We start from the raw sequence: 16,167 nt of genomic DNA on the forward strand, positions 1-16,167 counted from the left end.
AATAAATGTAACAGCCACGGAGTTATGCCATTTACCCTGTTAATGTAAGAGGTATGTATCGAACGTATATGTATTGGTATTAAAAAAAGAAAGTGTATACATACCAGATATCTGAAAGGTTGTGTATAATATATCCTTTGAAACACAGTTGCTAACATGAGGTTTTACTGCATTATGTTTGCTCTTGTAAACTTCTTGACTAGAAGTGCTTCAAGAAACAACAACAAAAAAAAACCCAGCTTGTTAGTCTTAACATTTTACTTAAATTCCTATTGAGGGATCTGCTGCCATTGATTCCCTGTGGTCCATCAGAACTAGCTCCCTGAGTGACATACCGAAGGAGGGCCAAGGGAACATTCTGTCCTACCCGGTAGGTAAGCGGGTGGCATCACACGTTTCAAAATCATTTTGCGTACATCAGAATTTAACATCACGCGCAGCAAATACCTAGCAACATTCCACACAGACAAGAAGGGAAACAGACAAGTAGCAAATTCACTGGATACAAATAACTGTGATGTGTTTCAGATTTTATGTAATATTTAAATCCCAGCTCCCAGGATTCAGCATCCTGTATCAGCAATAATGACTAAAACTACTGAAAGTCATTAAAGAACTTACTAATCAGTCTCTTAATTGAGGCTATCTGCTTCCCCTTACACCGAGACAAATTAAGCAGGTTAAAACAGTTCCCAGCAAACATCTGCTGAAGCAAGTCAAAATTAATGGTAAATAAAATTGAGTTCCCTTTGTGGTTGACTTTTCTCCCATCTGTACCTATAAACGTGCTATCACTACTTGTCAATCCAAAACAACTTTGAAGTACATTCCCATCCTCTCACAACATCCTCCCAACAGCCTTTTAATCAAAGGTGAACATAATCTGAAACACTCTTTTCCCCACTCGAACGTGTTCCCTTGTCCACTTGCCGACAGCGGAATACCTCCCACGCCTGGCAGTGCGCCGGGCTGTGCCGGCACTGGCCCTCAGCCCGCTCCTGCCCGGCAGCACGCCGGTGCCTGTCCTCCCGCGTCAGAGCCGAAGGGAGACGTCGAGGTGTGGAGCCTTAAAAACGCCGGGGGTGGGGAACTGCATCTCAGGGTCACCATCGCTGTGCTCCCTGTCTCCGGGTGATCCTTCCCTCCCCACCGCAGCGGTGCAAACGGCGTGTGACACACTGCAGATGGCCCAGCAGTCACCCGTGCTGCTCCTCGCTCAGGCAGTAGCTAGCAACACAGGTGCCGGAGTTTGCGCTTGCCAGCTAGCTAGTAGCAGCCAATAATTTTTTTAAAGGAAAGTAGTAAAATCCCAATACTAGACCCACTGAGAAAGTGCTAGTAACCATCCACATTGCCTGCTTAAATGCTAATTGGTACATTGGAGAAATAGATGTAGTACACCATCTGGGCAGATCTCCAGAGTAATTTTCGAGAAAGGTATGTTCAGCACTGCATGTACCGGGCAAGGCTCTTCCTCCATCTCAGCGCTACCAGCACCGTTCAATATAGCGCACAGCATGCTCTGCGTATTGGCTGGTGCCCGAGTAGATAACCACGATCTTCCTTCCCCCAGAGGCAGCTATCTCCGGACGTCAGTAAATTAGAGAGTCTCCTTGACACTGACAGACAAGTTGTCATGGAGCTATTTTTCTCTTTAACAGAGCTGCAGAGAGCTCTGCCTGCGTATCTGGCTCATGATAAATGGCCCGAGGTATTCATTTGCTCGCTCACTTATTACATTGTCCACTAATATCTTTGCTCCAAGTGCTCGCATTGCTATTGCTATATGGTGCCTGGTTCCCGCACTCCCCACAGGCAGAAGCTATTTTGGCAGTAAGAAATTTAAAAGGGCGCCAAGATCAAAGACCTTCTACAACAGCTTCTCGGTCTAGCAGATAGCGACGCAAATGACATTCCCCAGCCCAGGAGGAACTTCTCCAGACCTCACCAAGTGCCAGGCGCCCGACGGCTCGCATCCCCTGCCGCTGCAGCGCTGCCCTCTTTCCCAGCTCTGAAAGTGGTGGGCAGAGCCGGCCCGTGCGGCCGGCCGAGGCTCAGCAGCCGCTGGGAGATAAACGATCCACTCGGGAACTTACCGCTGTCATCCGTCATGGCAATAGTGAAAGGCCTGACTTCTGAGGAGTTTGGGGTATAAATACATGCTCATAACCACTCAGACAGCCTTCCAAACTACCTAGATGCCCAGCTGAAATTGAAGTTGATGAAAATACTGATACTAGTATGAATTAGGCATATTTCCAGAACAAATAAGCTCTCAGAAAAATCCTAGCGGGCACCTAACTGCATCTTTAGGAGCCTATCATCTTTTAAATAATGCCTCTCACTGACAAGAAGTGTCTGCCTTTGTTTAACACACCCATACAAAAGCTCAGACAAAATTCCACAGAAGATGGCCAGGGAAAAGCTGCATTCAAAATTGAGTTGCTTTAGTGAATACAAGCAAATGAACTTGGAAGGTCACTGACATCTCTTGGCTGCCAGCCCACGGTCTGGTTTTGGAGCAGTGGATGTGAGTAGCCCAGGCACTGTGCACAGGATGGCCCACAAACGTCAGCCAGAGATGCTGAACGAGATGTATTTATTGTACACATAGACCGATAAATTGGGAATCCTATGGTTGGTTATTGCTGAAACAAGGTCATTTGAATCTCCCATCTATTACAGAATTTTGGCATTTACATTTTAATAACAGTTTTCACCTCCTTTTCATGTTTTACATGTGCAGATGGATTTGACACATGCTACCAAATGCTTTTTTGTGAATGTAGGTTTTGGGGTTTTTTTTCCTTTTCAAACAAGAAAGCTGTTCTAAGAAATCTAATGCATGAGTTGTCTGTCCTCCAACTTCATCAGTGCCAAGTTTCCAAGCAAGAGCCATCAGGAAGCTTTCAACCATATACATTCAAGACAGAGCTTTTACATATGAAATGAAACAAAAATCCCACCGGTGCCCCAGAACCGGCAGGGAGAGGCCAGTTTGCAGGCACGGCTGACAGCGCTGGCATGAGTAGTACCTTGCTGATTAGCACGGATGTGAGAAAGAGCAGGAGCCTGAAGTCTGAACTGCAGCTGTGCAGCAGGACCGAGGCGAGGCAGGGAGAGCAGTCCTGGTGAGAGCACACTCAGAGCTTCCTTTAATTGTATATCCTTGAGTAACTCAGCAGCAGAGACACTAGTTGTACTGGCTAGGCACAGACACATCCCAGTGGTCCTTCTCAAACAACGCATTTCACATTCCAATGAAAGGAACCTGCTTCTAGCACCTTGGCACATGGACCCAGAAATTACTGTTTTCAATTATTGTCTTACCTCAACAAATATGGCAATTCACAGAGGACGAGTGGATTTGCAAAACCAACCTCAGCTCTTACAAACCAAACTCAGCAATCCACATTAGAAAAATCCTCGGCAGCCTTGCATAAACACGCCTTCGGGCTGGCACTCCAATTGCACTGAGCTGAGCTCATGCTTTTTGATCCTGGGAGAACAGAGAGAGGAAAGTGCATGGGAAATATGGGGAGTTTTTACAGTTATATCACTGCTCTAGAGAGCTTGCTCAGAATCCATTATTAATGTTCAGATGATGGTTTGGACAGTTAACAGCACTGAGCCAAGAACGCAGACATGTGGCTTTCTGCAGAGAAAAGCAGACCAAACCCTGGAGGTCTGCTGCAGAAGTGCTTTGAGCACCCAAAGTCTCAGACTGAAAATATGTAAGGAACGGTGTTTTGCAGGCATTGCATGACCCCACTTCACAAACACGAGTCAAGAAAATAAAGAGGGAAATACTTTTTCTTTTCTTTTGATCTACTGCTAGCAGACTACTAGACTGAATTCATGCTGCTGGTTGTGTCATATCCTCTTTCTCCTCTTCCTACACCTTTCATGTGCAAGCAGGTGTATTAGCTCACCTCGAACATATCTCAGAGATATCCCAGCTTTTTCTGAATGGCTGAGACACAAAATTTCCTAAAGTAAGAAGCTGCTAGGGCATATAAAACAGGTCAAAATAGTAAGACAAAAATACTTAAGTGGCAGAAATTCCCTAGTTAGAGTCACTGTTGGGTCTTATCATAGCCTCCGTGTCTTGAGAGTTTTGTATTATCATCTTTTATAGAATATTGGATGAAAGGTGTCATCAGGAGAAACAGTGAGGAAAATGAGAATAACATCAGAAAAAAAGAAAAGCAGATAAGTTACCAGAAAACTTAGCAAGTTTCAGATTTAAAACATTAAGTTTGGTTTAATTTCTCCTGTTCTCCAGACTCACACATCCCAAACAGAGTCTCTGGTAATCAGCCAGTGCATGTACACCTTTGGAGGGTTGTGCAGAGCTGGCGATTCTCGTAATAGTGCACTTCTAAACCAATATTTTAAAAGTTTTCTGCTCTTAATTGTCCATATCACCACCCACTATAACAGAGGCACTGTGCAAATGTTTTTCAGAAGGAAGCTGCTTCATAGACCTCTGGCTGGAGACAGCCTACACTGAGCATTGACATCTTCAGATGTGATAAACACTCCTGTGCTAGCAAGGCCTATGCAAAAACCTTACTCTTTCTTCTGATTCTAATCCATCTTGCACCACATGCAACTACAAGCACTTGGTCAGACTGAGTATCTGACATGAGCTCACAAAGAGCAGGAAAAGATTTGCACAAATATTTGATTGTTGGCAGCCAGGATATATCTGTATCCACTACTTTTGATGGTTAAAAAAGTTAATTAGAACTTCTGAAACAAGGAGACATCCAATTTTTCAAATATGATTCATCCTGTGTGTGAACTAGTCTCTCGAGGGTCATTTTCATAGTAAATTAATCTTTCTAATGTCAGACTTAAATTATCAGCAGTGACACCATGACCACAGTGTCAGCAGCAGCGATGGCCTTGCTGCAGATAGGCGTGGTAGTGACACTGATGATATTGAGTCTGACAATAGAAAAAATTAGCTTAAAATTAAAATAACTCCAATGACATCAAACACAACAGAGGCTCATTCAGATCCTGACCATGTCTGCCTCTAGCCACAAGCTCTGTTGCTTCATTTTCCCATCTGGAAATGATGGGGCTAACACCACTAGCCTTCTCTGTACAGTGCTTGAGAGGTGCTGTTGAAAAGTGCTAGACACCTAGACTAAAGCCTCCTATTCCTGCTGCTCCTAGCCAGAGGAGAGACAAGAGTTGCAATGACTATTGCTAGGACCTTTTAGGGAGGGAGGAGATGCGTGGGTAACCAACTAGCTGATACATCCCTGTTGGACACACATCGATCACATCGCCTTCTAGTCATTCGGCCATGGAGGAGATGGGCCTTAACACTGCTATAATTAAACAAGATTTTTTTTTAGCTTGACTTTAAGCACTGAGTATTACAGCAGAAGCTCCTGAGATATGTTCAGCTGTGAAATTCTAAGAGGTCGCAATGTGCACTGGGAGTTAGGTAAATAAAATACAGCAAGTAACTGTTCTAACTATTCAACAGCCTTTGCCTCAGAGACCGCAGTTCTCTTTTATGGAGTTTTAAGCCATTCACTGAATACATCCTGGAAGTAATTTTGTCTGCTGCCTGTTTGCAAGCAAGTCAGATAATATTTCATATTTTTCTTGGCAAGATGAACTCCACAATTGGGTTCTAGCAAATACACTCTGGGATCTAAACCCTCACTTTATATGCCATCAAAATTTTACAACATTTGACCAAAACTTTCTTCTTTGGCAAGCACTCTTGCCAGGAAATTCATTAGCCAGGATTTGCAAAAAGTGAAGAAAAAAAAATCAATATTAGCACAGGCAGAGCAAATTCATTTGCTCATTAATGCAGATATTGCTTGTATTTTCTTTTACAGTCTCAGTTATCTGTGGCATTATACAGGATGTGGCAACTGTTTAACCACATCACCTTTAGCGTCACTTACAAACCAGGCTTAAATCATGGCCAGGCTGCAAATTTCATTAAGCCTGGAGAGGCGTTTTTCTGAAGAATCCAATAGTAACAGTCATTAAAAAAAAATGACAGTTAAAAATGAGATGTGTGACGATTTTCCTTATGCATTTCTCATTTGACTGGCAGGCTGGACTTCCCCGTCTGCCCTGGTACCTGCCGCTCCCCAGGGGTGCCGACACAGGCTCCCTTCAGCTCTCACGCAACGTGCCTCGGCCGGAGAGGTGGGACCTCCCCAGGGCAGCTCGGTGCGCCCCTGAGCTCCTGCTTCACCTGCTCGGAGTCACCCATCCTCCACCACGGGCACGGAGCCTGCAGCCCCGCTTTCGGCACCACGTCCCGGGAAAGGGCGATACTCCTCTCAGTCTGTAAGCACGGCGTTACGAACCCAGCGAGTCGGTGAGTAGACGAGGGTGTTGGGGCATTGGAGGCAGCAGGGTCCAACCAGTTCCCCTGTGCTGGGCGTTTGTTTAACAGGCGCCTGCTGGCGAGGACAGCAATACCACGGTGGAGACCTCCGCCTCCAGCAGCCACCTGGTCTGAAAAGGCAACGCCATGAAGAGAGGGGAACACGAGCACCACAATCAGACATGCAGAAGTATTTCCAATAGTCCTATTACGTGGTGGAAACTTCTTCCTGGCAACAAATGCCCTGTGGACAAAACACAAACAAACTCAATGCCTCCCCACACCAACATGCTCATCTTCAAGAAGGCGCTTGGCAGAAGCTAATCTAAATTAACAAGAGTTGTGAATCTAGAGCAGATTACTTAAATGTCATTGTATGTTTGTGTGGACACTCTTATTCAGAAGGAAAATTCCCCTGATTGCCTTAAACTTAATTCTCTTACAAACTATATTACAATAAACTGGCAGCTTTCAGGGTTCCTAGGATTTGCAGGCACCAGAACTGTCGGAGGGAGATGCTGCAGACCACCGTGGAGCAGTGCACGGCTCTGGACAACATGCTTCTGCCGGATTCATTTTTCAAGCAAACCCCAGGGCTCCCTGAAACAGAGACTGAAAAATGGCTGACTAAGTCAAAGAAAAGCCACATTAGTTCTGCCTAGGAAAGTTTATGCATTAAGTAATCTACGTTAACTGTTAATTTGGACATTTTCCCCTCAGTATGCCACCCAGACAGATGATTAGTACCACAAGCCTGGCTGGCTTTTGGTAGCAAACTGATAGACCTATAGATAAGTATTTTGTAAACTTCAGAAAAGCTTGGCAATTTACATTTTGTTATTTTAAAAAACCCTCCCAGACGTGCAATTTAACACTGCATTCATCAATCTTACGCACAATTACGAGGCACATTTAAATCCCGTAGATTAAAAGTCAATGCACAAAGTACAGCGCCGGGAAGTCACGCTGCCTCAGTAGCACTGAGCGCCATTTTGGTAGGAAGAATCATACACCATCTGCGCTGCTCGGGGCCCGGCCGCGGCGTTGCCGCAGGCTGAGGGAAAGCCGAGGGCGCCGGGCAGAGCCATGACGGGTCCCAGGCCACTCCGTGCCGCCCAGGGGAGGGATGAAGGGAAGGCGCCGGTTCCTCCACAGCCCCGAGGCGCTGCCGGAGCACTGGCCATCGCCGCTGAGGGCCGGCAACCACGGGGGCCGGGCCACCAGAGCCACTGGGGCTGCCCAGCGCCGCGGAGCCATCGCTCTGGCCAGAGCCACCCGGGGCCCCAGGCCTTTCAGTCACGGCTTCAGTCACGATCGAGGGGCGATTCGCCCGAAGCAACACGAAACGAAACGGCACGGCCAGCCCTCCTTCCAACCAGAGACGTTCGAATGGCTTTGCCGGCCTTCCTCCGAGGGTGACCGAATGCCCAACGCCACGTCGGGAGCATTCACCGCTCCTGAGACAGACACGCACCCAACGCAGCCCGAGAGCCAGCCCTGCCAGTCAGCAGCCACCATCCTTCGATAATTACAAAACAAACTATGCAACAAAATAAATGAGGTTGGTAATTTGTTATCGTTTTACTGCTTCGTAAGTGTGCTGAAGATTGTAAATTGGGTGCTGTATTAAAAATGACAGAAACACATTGGATCCTGCACTAAGAGAGTGATTTTACTAAGTTGTTTGTGCATTTCAGCATCTGCAGACAGTAATGGGGAGGACGGAAACAGCAACGCAGAGATGCCGAGAGGTAGCTATGCCGCTCGATAATGCACAGAAACATAAATCAGATGGGGAAATGACAACGCGGTCACAGTGTGTTTTGGAGCAGGGTCCTGATGGTGACAGCATGGCAGAAGGACGAGAGGCAGGGCGGCACCGGGTCCCCAGGCAGCGGGCAGCCAGAAGCAGGCAGCGGGCAGCGGGCAGCGGGCAGCAGGCAGCGGGCAGCCTGAGGAAGCTGCATCCCCATGGGGATCCATCCTGAGCTCCACTGCTGCTCCTGGGGGAGCGACTCTCAGCCATCCTCAAACAGCGCGTCACCTCTCTGAATGCACTGTGGTACCCTGGACCAAGGGGCACAAGGAGCAGACGAACAGGCAGACGTAGTTAGTTAGAGAGCCATTGTCTGTGCCGGCTCATTAGGGCCAGGCAGCAGATCACCCAGTGCCGGCAAAGCAGCAGCAGGAGCCCAGCGAAAGTGAATGTAGGAACAAAATCTCGGAACGCTGGGAGGGTGCTGGGCCCAAAGAGAGCGATGCAAACCGTAACGATCAAACGAGTCTGGAATGTAGTAACAGCGGAGCTGTCTGTCTGAAACAAAAAGATCAGTGGCTCCAGACAGTTTTTGTTTATTAAGGTTTGCTCTTCCTAAAGGGCTTTACTTCAGGGTGATCTTGCATTATAAGGCAGGATTACCCTTACTTCCTCAATTCTGCCAAGCACAAAGCACTGTTTATGAATTATTGAACTCTTCATTTGCTGTGCGCACTCTGGGTAATGGCAAGCCTGCGTGTTAAGAGGACAACCTGCCGATTATTCAATTTTCATGTGCTTTATTAACATGGCACATCAAGTATACACACATCAACAGCACACTGAAAAAAACCTGTTTGCTTTAGACTCAAATATTATGCAAAGCAAAGAAATTATTACAAAAAGGGCTTCCCCCCATTTGTTAGCAGGTTCAATTATTGTGCCACTTAACCTGACTACTTTAATGTTCATCTCCTTACTCCACATGAAAGCTTTATTACCAGCACTATAATCATTTAAAAATAAGCTAAAGACTTAGACTGCTGAAGAGTTTTGGTTTTCGAGCTTAAGTAGAGGTGCATAGCAAGAATTACTGAATCGGAAAAAAGTTGGCATGTACTGTGCCTGCTGTTGGATACATCTCCAATACCATTGCAGGCAACAAATTAAACAACCCCTAGTTTTAATTAAAGGCAAAATTATGGCTATAGCTCTTCTGATGCCAGCATGGAACAGAGAGGCTCAGCGGTTACCTATGTCCCTTAGCACTGGGCAGGCAACTTGATAAGATGCTGTATTTTTTTTGTTTGTATTTGCCTCTATCAATCATGCATATCTGAATGGGTAGTAGAAAATATGGCCAAATCTAATTTCTTTCCAGATAACAAACAGAAATTTTCAAGCACTCTGCGTTATTTCCCCAGCAAGAAGCTAGACTGCATTGAAGGCAACTACCACAACTACACCGCAGCAATAACATGTGGCTTATAAACACCAAGTAGCAGGCTTCACAGAGCGCACTCCACTAGCTCCTTCTAGGTGTCCACACAGACTGATCAATCAGGGGCCATGTTTTTATTATCAGATATAGTTTGAAATCGGAGATCAGCAGCTCTTTGATAACACTAGCTTGGAATGGCCACTACAGCTTGGTTCTACATAAAACAACTGCATGCAAAAACTTCATGAAACTCATTAAAGTAGCATCAAAATTTCAATATGACTTTTGGACTTTCTTGCTGTTCTTTGATTCTCTTATAGACTTCATTCCTCCAAATATTTAAACAGGTAAAGTGCATTGAAGGAAAACAATCAGGAGGGTACTAAAGGACACGACTAATTTTCGACATGTAGAAACACTGTCGACATACACGGGATTGCTCATGTACATAACGTTAATTGTGCATGTAGGAATCCTGCTGGATCAGAGTCGACACACTGTGAATCCCAGCTGTATGAATTAGGTCTGTGCCTAAGGATGCTTCTGAAAAGGGATGTGCTTTAGGAACTGCCTAAGTCTAATGAGGTACTGCGGGCTTTGCTGAAATAAGGCCTACATAAAATGGATGAAAACTTTTTTCTAAATTTGAAAGGGAAATGTATTTAGCAAGATATATAAAGATGCCATCAGGAGTTAGTAAAACTATTCATATAAAATAAAATTATTCAGTATACTTATTCAAACATACTCTGTCATTTATCTGTCTTTACATATGTAGAAGAGAAAGATCTACTTCTATTTGTTAGATGCTTAGCTTTTTGAAAGAGTAACACAATAAGTGAATTGATAAGTAATGAAAGCATTAACTGTCATATAAAGATTATGACTCTGGTGCTCCGTAGTGCAATTAAATTTAATGTTTGTTTCTCTGTCTCTGTGAATAACGATAAGATTTCCCTTGTGAGTATCTAAGCAGCTGACTGATAACATTAGGACAACTGCTCTGGGTAGCCAATGCAATTCATTACTAACCATGTCATTAAAACTAAGTTTTGCAATTACCTTAAATGACCTTAAGTGCTAAGCAAGAAGATAATATTTAGGTGTGATTACCTACACAATAAACATGCATAAAACTACCCCCAAACCAGGTCACCCATAAAAAAAGAAAAATAAGAACTCATTTGAATAATACTGACATGTAAAGATGCATTCATTTTTTTGTTTTATTTTCTGTGAGGAGCCTGTAATACAGGTATGATTACCTTCAGAGATATGAATTTATAGTTCTCATCTCTGGATAAAACAGCCAGGAAGGCATTAATAACAACTGAAGATCAATCAAAATCAGAAATGCTTCCTGAAAAAAGGGTAATTGAGAAACAGAAAACTTGACACTTACAACAAATGGTTCTTGAGGGAGAGACATTATTTCTGAAATATGTTGACTGTTATCTAATTAAATAGAGGAAAACATTCTGGTGGCTAGACTCCCAGAACCCTAACATCACAGTTGTTCTTCAGGAGCGCTTATTAGTAAGAATAGTGGTATTGTTTTAGAGCAATGTGCATGCTCTTACAGAAGAGTTTGATATTATTCAATAAAATTCACTCTTTTGGGGACAATGAGCATCTCACATGAGAGCAGAATTTGAAGACTTCAGGACTGCATAACTGGCTGAATCATTTAATGCGGATTGTTTATCTCACTCACATTGGAATTTCTGTGGAATACATTACTTACTGTTTTCTCCTATTACTTGACCAACCTCAGTGATGGCTCAGATGTCTGGATGAAACGATCAGTCTTCAGTAATGACAGTAATGATCACCCTGTCCTCTGCTCATCCAAACTAAGTTTCACCATCTCACACAATAATGCCCTGACAACCCTGGCTGCAGCTGGTGCTAATGAGAAATTAGTGAAGCCCTAACAATAGGAAGAAGCTGAACAAATTTAAGTTGGGTGAGCTATAGTTGCACTGGGCTAATCACTGGGATGGTCATCCCAGAAAAGCTGGGGTTTCTGTCGTGCTTCCTGCACGCCCGTTCCTCGGCCCTGCACTGGCAGGGCTGCTGCCACGTCCAGCAGACAACAGGTCCCAGCGAGGTGGGTGGCTCTGGAACCCAGACAGCCGTAATGCTATTCCTGTCTGGTTTTCTGAGTCCAAGCTTCTCATTTTTCTTTCCATTCATTTTCACCATTATGTGCATCGCTGTTTATCCAGGCCTTACAGCAGCAAACTGCCCTGTCGTTCAAAACACAGTTCAGCGCCACAATGCCTATCGAATTTATTGAACGCTTCCTTGATCACCTGAATTCTTGGTGATCTGAACTTATTTAATGTCCCCGGGAGAATCAGTAAGTCAAGGTGGTACGATACATGATATACAGGATGTGACTGATGTTAAATTGACTACAAGATAATTAGATGCTAATGTCACCATTGTGTCAGGATGACATGAATGTCACTATCTAACACATCTGTGTAATTTCTGAGTGACTAGGTGTCACCTTGAAGGTTGTTTAAGGCACTCTGATGGTGGTAACGATGACATGATTGCAATATTGCCCCATGCATTGGGTGTGCCGTTTGGGTGCAGGCATACGCTACGACCGCTGCAGTCGCATAACACCGTTTCACCCGCAGTCACCAAAAAGCCTGCAACCAAAGCAAAGCTAACAACAAAAATGAACCAAAATAACTTTCTTCACCTTCAGCTTAGCTCCCACTTGAACTCCTCCCGCACATGCACTCACACACTTGGAAACACTGTTTTCTCCATACTCTGAGGCTTAGATCTGGTAATCCTGAGCTAATGACCACAGTCCGTGCAATACACAGAAGCTAAATGAAGAGCAGGCAGATTTCGGTGGCTTTTCTCTTCTTTTCTCTCTTCTCTGCCTGGAAGAGCATGCTGTCCGACACCAGCTAGGACACGCGAATGCAGCCCTCAAGGGGTGATCCTGGATGACGCCCGGTGCTCATCCTGGCTCATATCCCCATCCTAAGTGCTGGGCCAGGCGGGAGCTCGCCCCAAAGGGCTCGGGGGTGGATGTCAGGTTCGCTGCTCTGTGCCAGCTCGTGGCTCCGCAGGCCTGGCCACTCGCTAACACCAGTGTGACGGCAACATGCGAGTCACCAGCAGTGGAGCTGGGGGGAAAGAATGGAGGAAAATAATCCTCTGAACCTACTACTTTGGAAGAATGAGTTAAGAGATGCTGTGGAAATCCTTATTCTTTTGGAATTTGAAGAAAAATACTTTTGATCAAGAAACTGAAGGGGGGGGAGAAAGAAGGAGCTTGAGGACCGACAACAACAAAACAAGTGGTATGTGTCATGTTGAATGTTTTCATGGATTAACATAAACAGAGCTGCATTTCACAAAACTGCACCTCTCTCCCCCCTTTCTTTCAGCTCAATAATCAAAATCTAACCAGGTATTAATCATAATGTTATACATAGGACAAGAAATTTTGTCCCTTTAAAATGGACAGGATTCCCAATTCTTCTCCTATTGAAGCTACAGTATTTACACTGATCCACGAAAGAAAAGCATTCTTGAAGTGAACTGAGAAAACATTACTCGGGTACCTGAAGTGTTCAAAGCTCTCCCATGACTCACTCCCATTTGCTTTTCTTTTGCTAATTACACAGGCGGGTCTCCTCCCGCTGCCCACCTCCTCCTGCCCGGACCAGCCTCTCCCCCGCCTTGTCCAGCCCCTTCTCCCCAGCCTTGCAGGAGAGAGGCCTGTGGGGACATCCTTGGATAGACGTACTTTAATCCCCAGACAGGTGAGGACATAAAGCCTGGCCTTGAACATACTAATTAATGTGTAACTGAAGAATGAAGGCACAATCTGGAATATTTTCCTACAATGCCTCTTTAAAAGCCAAACAAGCACAGAAAGAGAGCATGCCGTACCCATAAAAAGAGAAGATCACAATGCATTGTGTTGAAATATTAAGAAAGAAACAAGAAGCTGCCCTACTTGACGCAGCCAGGTCTATGCAACTCTGCCTCCAGGGTTTGTCTTCCGAGCTGTCTCCCAGGCCAGGCACCCGGACATTTTCCAGGGTGTATTTCGGTGACAGTTCCTCGCCCTGGAGCCCTCCTCTCGGAGAACACCGTCCGCTCGCACCCGCCGGTCTCTCTCCACTGGCGGCAGCCACGCCACAGGAGCTCAAATACCGGCCCCGGCTGAGGGGGAAATGGGGAAAGCCCAGACAGCAAAACAAACTTGATGTGACAGAGGAGAGGTTTTTCACAAGGAATTCCACACCGTCGGCAAGAACTTCACGTGGATAATTACATCTCTGACTCCTCAGCGTCGGGGAAGCTTTTGTGACAGAAGAAACAGCTCGGTGTTTAAACGCTGTAATAAAAGCCTTCCAATGGCTTCTGCAGTGTCAGGACCGAGCACGGGCTTCTGTTCCAGGGGATATAATGAGAGGGTAAATGAGAGTTCAGCACCCACCACACATACATCTCTCCTGCTTTTATGAGATCTGATATGTAAAAACTGTTCTCTTCTGTACCACAAAACAGAATTTATTTTAATCTCAGTTGGATCTTATCAGACATGCTGTACCTATCAGCTCTTTGACACAAAAATCAAAGAAAACACTCAAAATAAAAGGAGACGGACATAAAATGAAAAAGGAGGATATCTATAAAAACATTATGAACTTTAAATGCACAAATGTATTTCAGAACCCCCTTTTTTTTAAAAAAAAGTTGTTGCAGCCGGATGTCCAATTCAGAACAAAGACGATCAGGAGTAGCCCCATTGCCTACAATAAAACCATTCCTACCTATCCTGGCCTTGAATTTAATTGAGACGTCAATATTGGCCTTTGCATTTTAATTGCATTCTGAAAACTTTCTTAGTTAGGGGGCATTTAGAAGTGCAGACAATCTAGGTCCTCATAAATACATTTGCCTGTGGTTTGTGAGATCCAGGCACGTACATCTGAAGCTTAAATGCCTTGTACCGGGAACTCCATGGAAAACCCGATATTGAAAGTTAAGCTTATGAGGCACCGAACCATTGCATACTAACTAGCAAGAAAACGAACTCTTTTTTCGCAGCTGTGCTGCGCAGCTAGCCATGTCACGGCTGGGCTCTCCGGAGCCCTGCCAGGGGAACCTGGAGCCGCAGTGCCCCGGGCAGGGCAGCGTCCCCCGGCAGGGAGGCACGGCAGGGCGGCCAGCCCAGCCCCAGGGAGGCGAGGGGACCGTCCGGCAGGGATGAGCACCCGGAGGCAGGGACGAGCACCCGGGACCACGGTGGGGCCGGCGGAGCTAAGCTGCCACCAGCCGCTCCCAGCGAGGTCCTCGGAGACGAAAAATGGCCAGATCGCCCACAACTGCCAGCTTCTGTTTAAACACCCGCAACTGCGGGGGACGTGTCCTGGGCCGGTAAACAGTATTTATATATGCAAGTGACCGGTTGGGTGTATAATTGCCCCTTTATATTCATTCTCAGTTGGAGCTTTTGAGTGCTGGGCATGTTCAGAGGCGTGACACTAAAACATGCAGAGCAGTGCATTAAGGCATCAAAAAGGGTAACTTAAAAGTCATTGCCATGGCTACATGACAACTTATTTTGCAGTATAATATGTTCTATGAAATATGTATGATCCTATTTAATATATACCATTTGTTTTTAGCATTTCATTTCTGATAATAGCCTTTTAATGGTAATCATGGTCTTTTAATGATTGTAATAATTAGACTCTTATAAATCAACATGTTTTATGTTAAATATGCTGAAATCCTTTAAAAATATTTATTTTTCCCTGCACTTTAGAAGCTGCTTTGCTCTTTTGCAGCATCTGGAATCTGTTCAGAGCAGCATTCAAAAGTCTTCCCAGAGCCTCATTTCCTTCCCCAGCTGTGAAGGGCTCCTCATACCTATTTCTTCTTCCCGTAAGGATGTGATAAAGAGGACAAAATCAAGCATCCATTGTTTGCATCTAAAATGCCATCGATCACATTCTTCATCTTTTTATCAACCAGAAACCATTACAGGACTAAATCTTGGCAATGAACTTGTAAACAAAGGGCTCAGAACAACAACAACACAACACTTAAGATATACTGTATCCAGTCAACTAAAGGCATCGCCTCGTCTCAGGTGTCAATACAACCAATAATATTTCTTTATAGACTATACTTTTTTCCTTTCAGAGCTAGTTTTAGACAGCTGCGTAGCTTACAGCTTTCCCATTCTTTGAAATACCCACATCCTTTCAGTCTTTCTTGTTAAAAAATATTGACAGCTTTCAGTAAGGTAATATATCCAGAAGGGAAATCTCATAATTCATTTGATCTTGCAGTGCCCCATATTACAGAGGAAGGTTTAATTATACATCTAACAGTTACTCACCCATTTTGACATGGTTTCATTAGACTTTTATTAAAGACAGGGCTAGGAAAAGAGAGAATTATTTGTAAATTTTTTTACTTTTTTCTTTTTTTAAAGGGAAAAGTAGCTGCCATGAAAGTGTTTCCATGTGTCTTCCCAGTGGCCACTGATACAGACCAGACAGATCTCCGCTGGCCACACAAGGGTAAGACGAATTTTTTTTC

The 16,167-nt window shown here is 44.8% G+C and overlaps 1 long non-coding RNA gene across 2 annotated transcripts in view; it reads right to left on the reverse strand.

Moving 5' to 3' along the window:
- Nucleotides 1–16,167, reverse strand: part of LOC128147750 (uncharacterized) — a 49,469-nt gene that overhangs the window by 1,354 nt on the left and 31,948 nt on the right. The gene's annotated exons all lie outside the window — the stretch shown is intronic.

The sequence above is a fragment of the Harpia harpyja genome, chromosome 11 (assembly GCF_026419915.1).
Source record: "Harpia harpyja isolate bHarHar1 chromosome 11, bHarHar1 primary haplotype, whole genome shotgun sequence".
NCBI lineage: Eukaryota > Metazoa > Chordata > Aves > Accipitriformes > Accipitridae > Harpia > Harpia harpyja.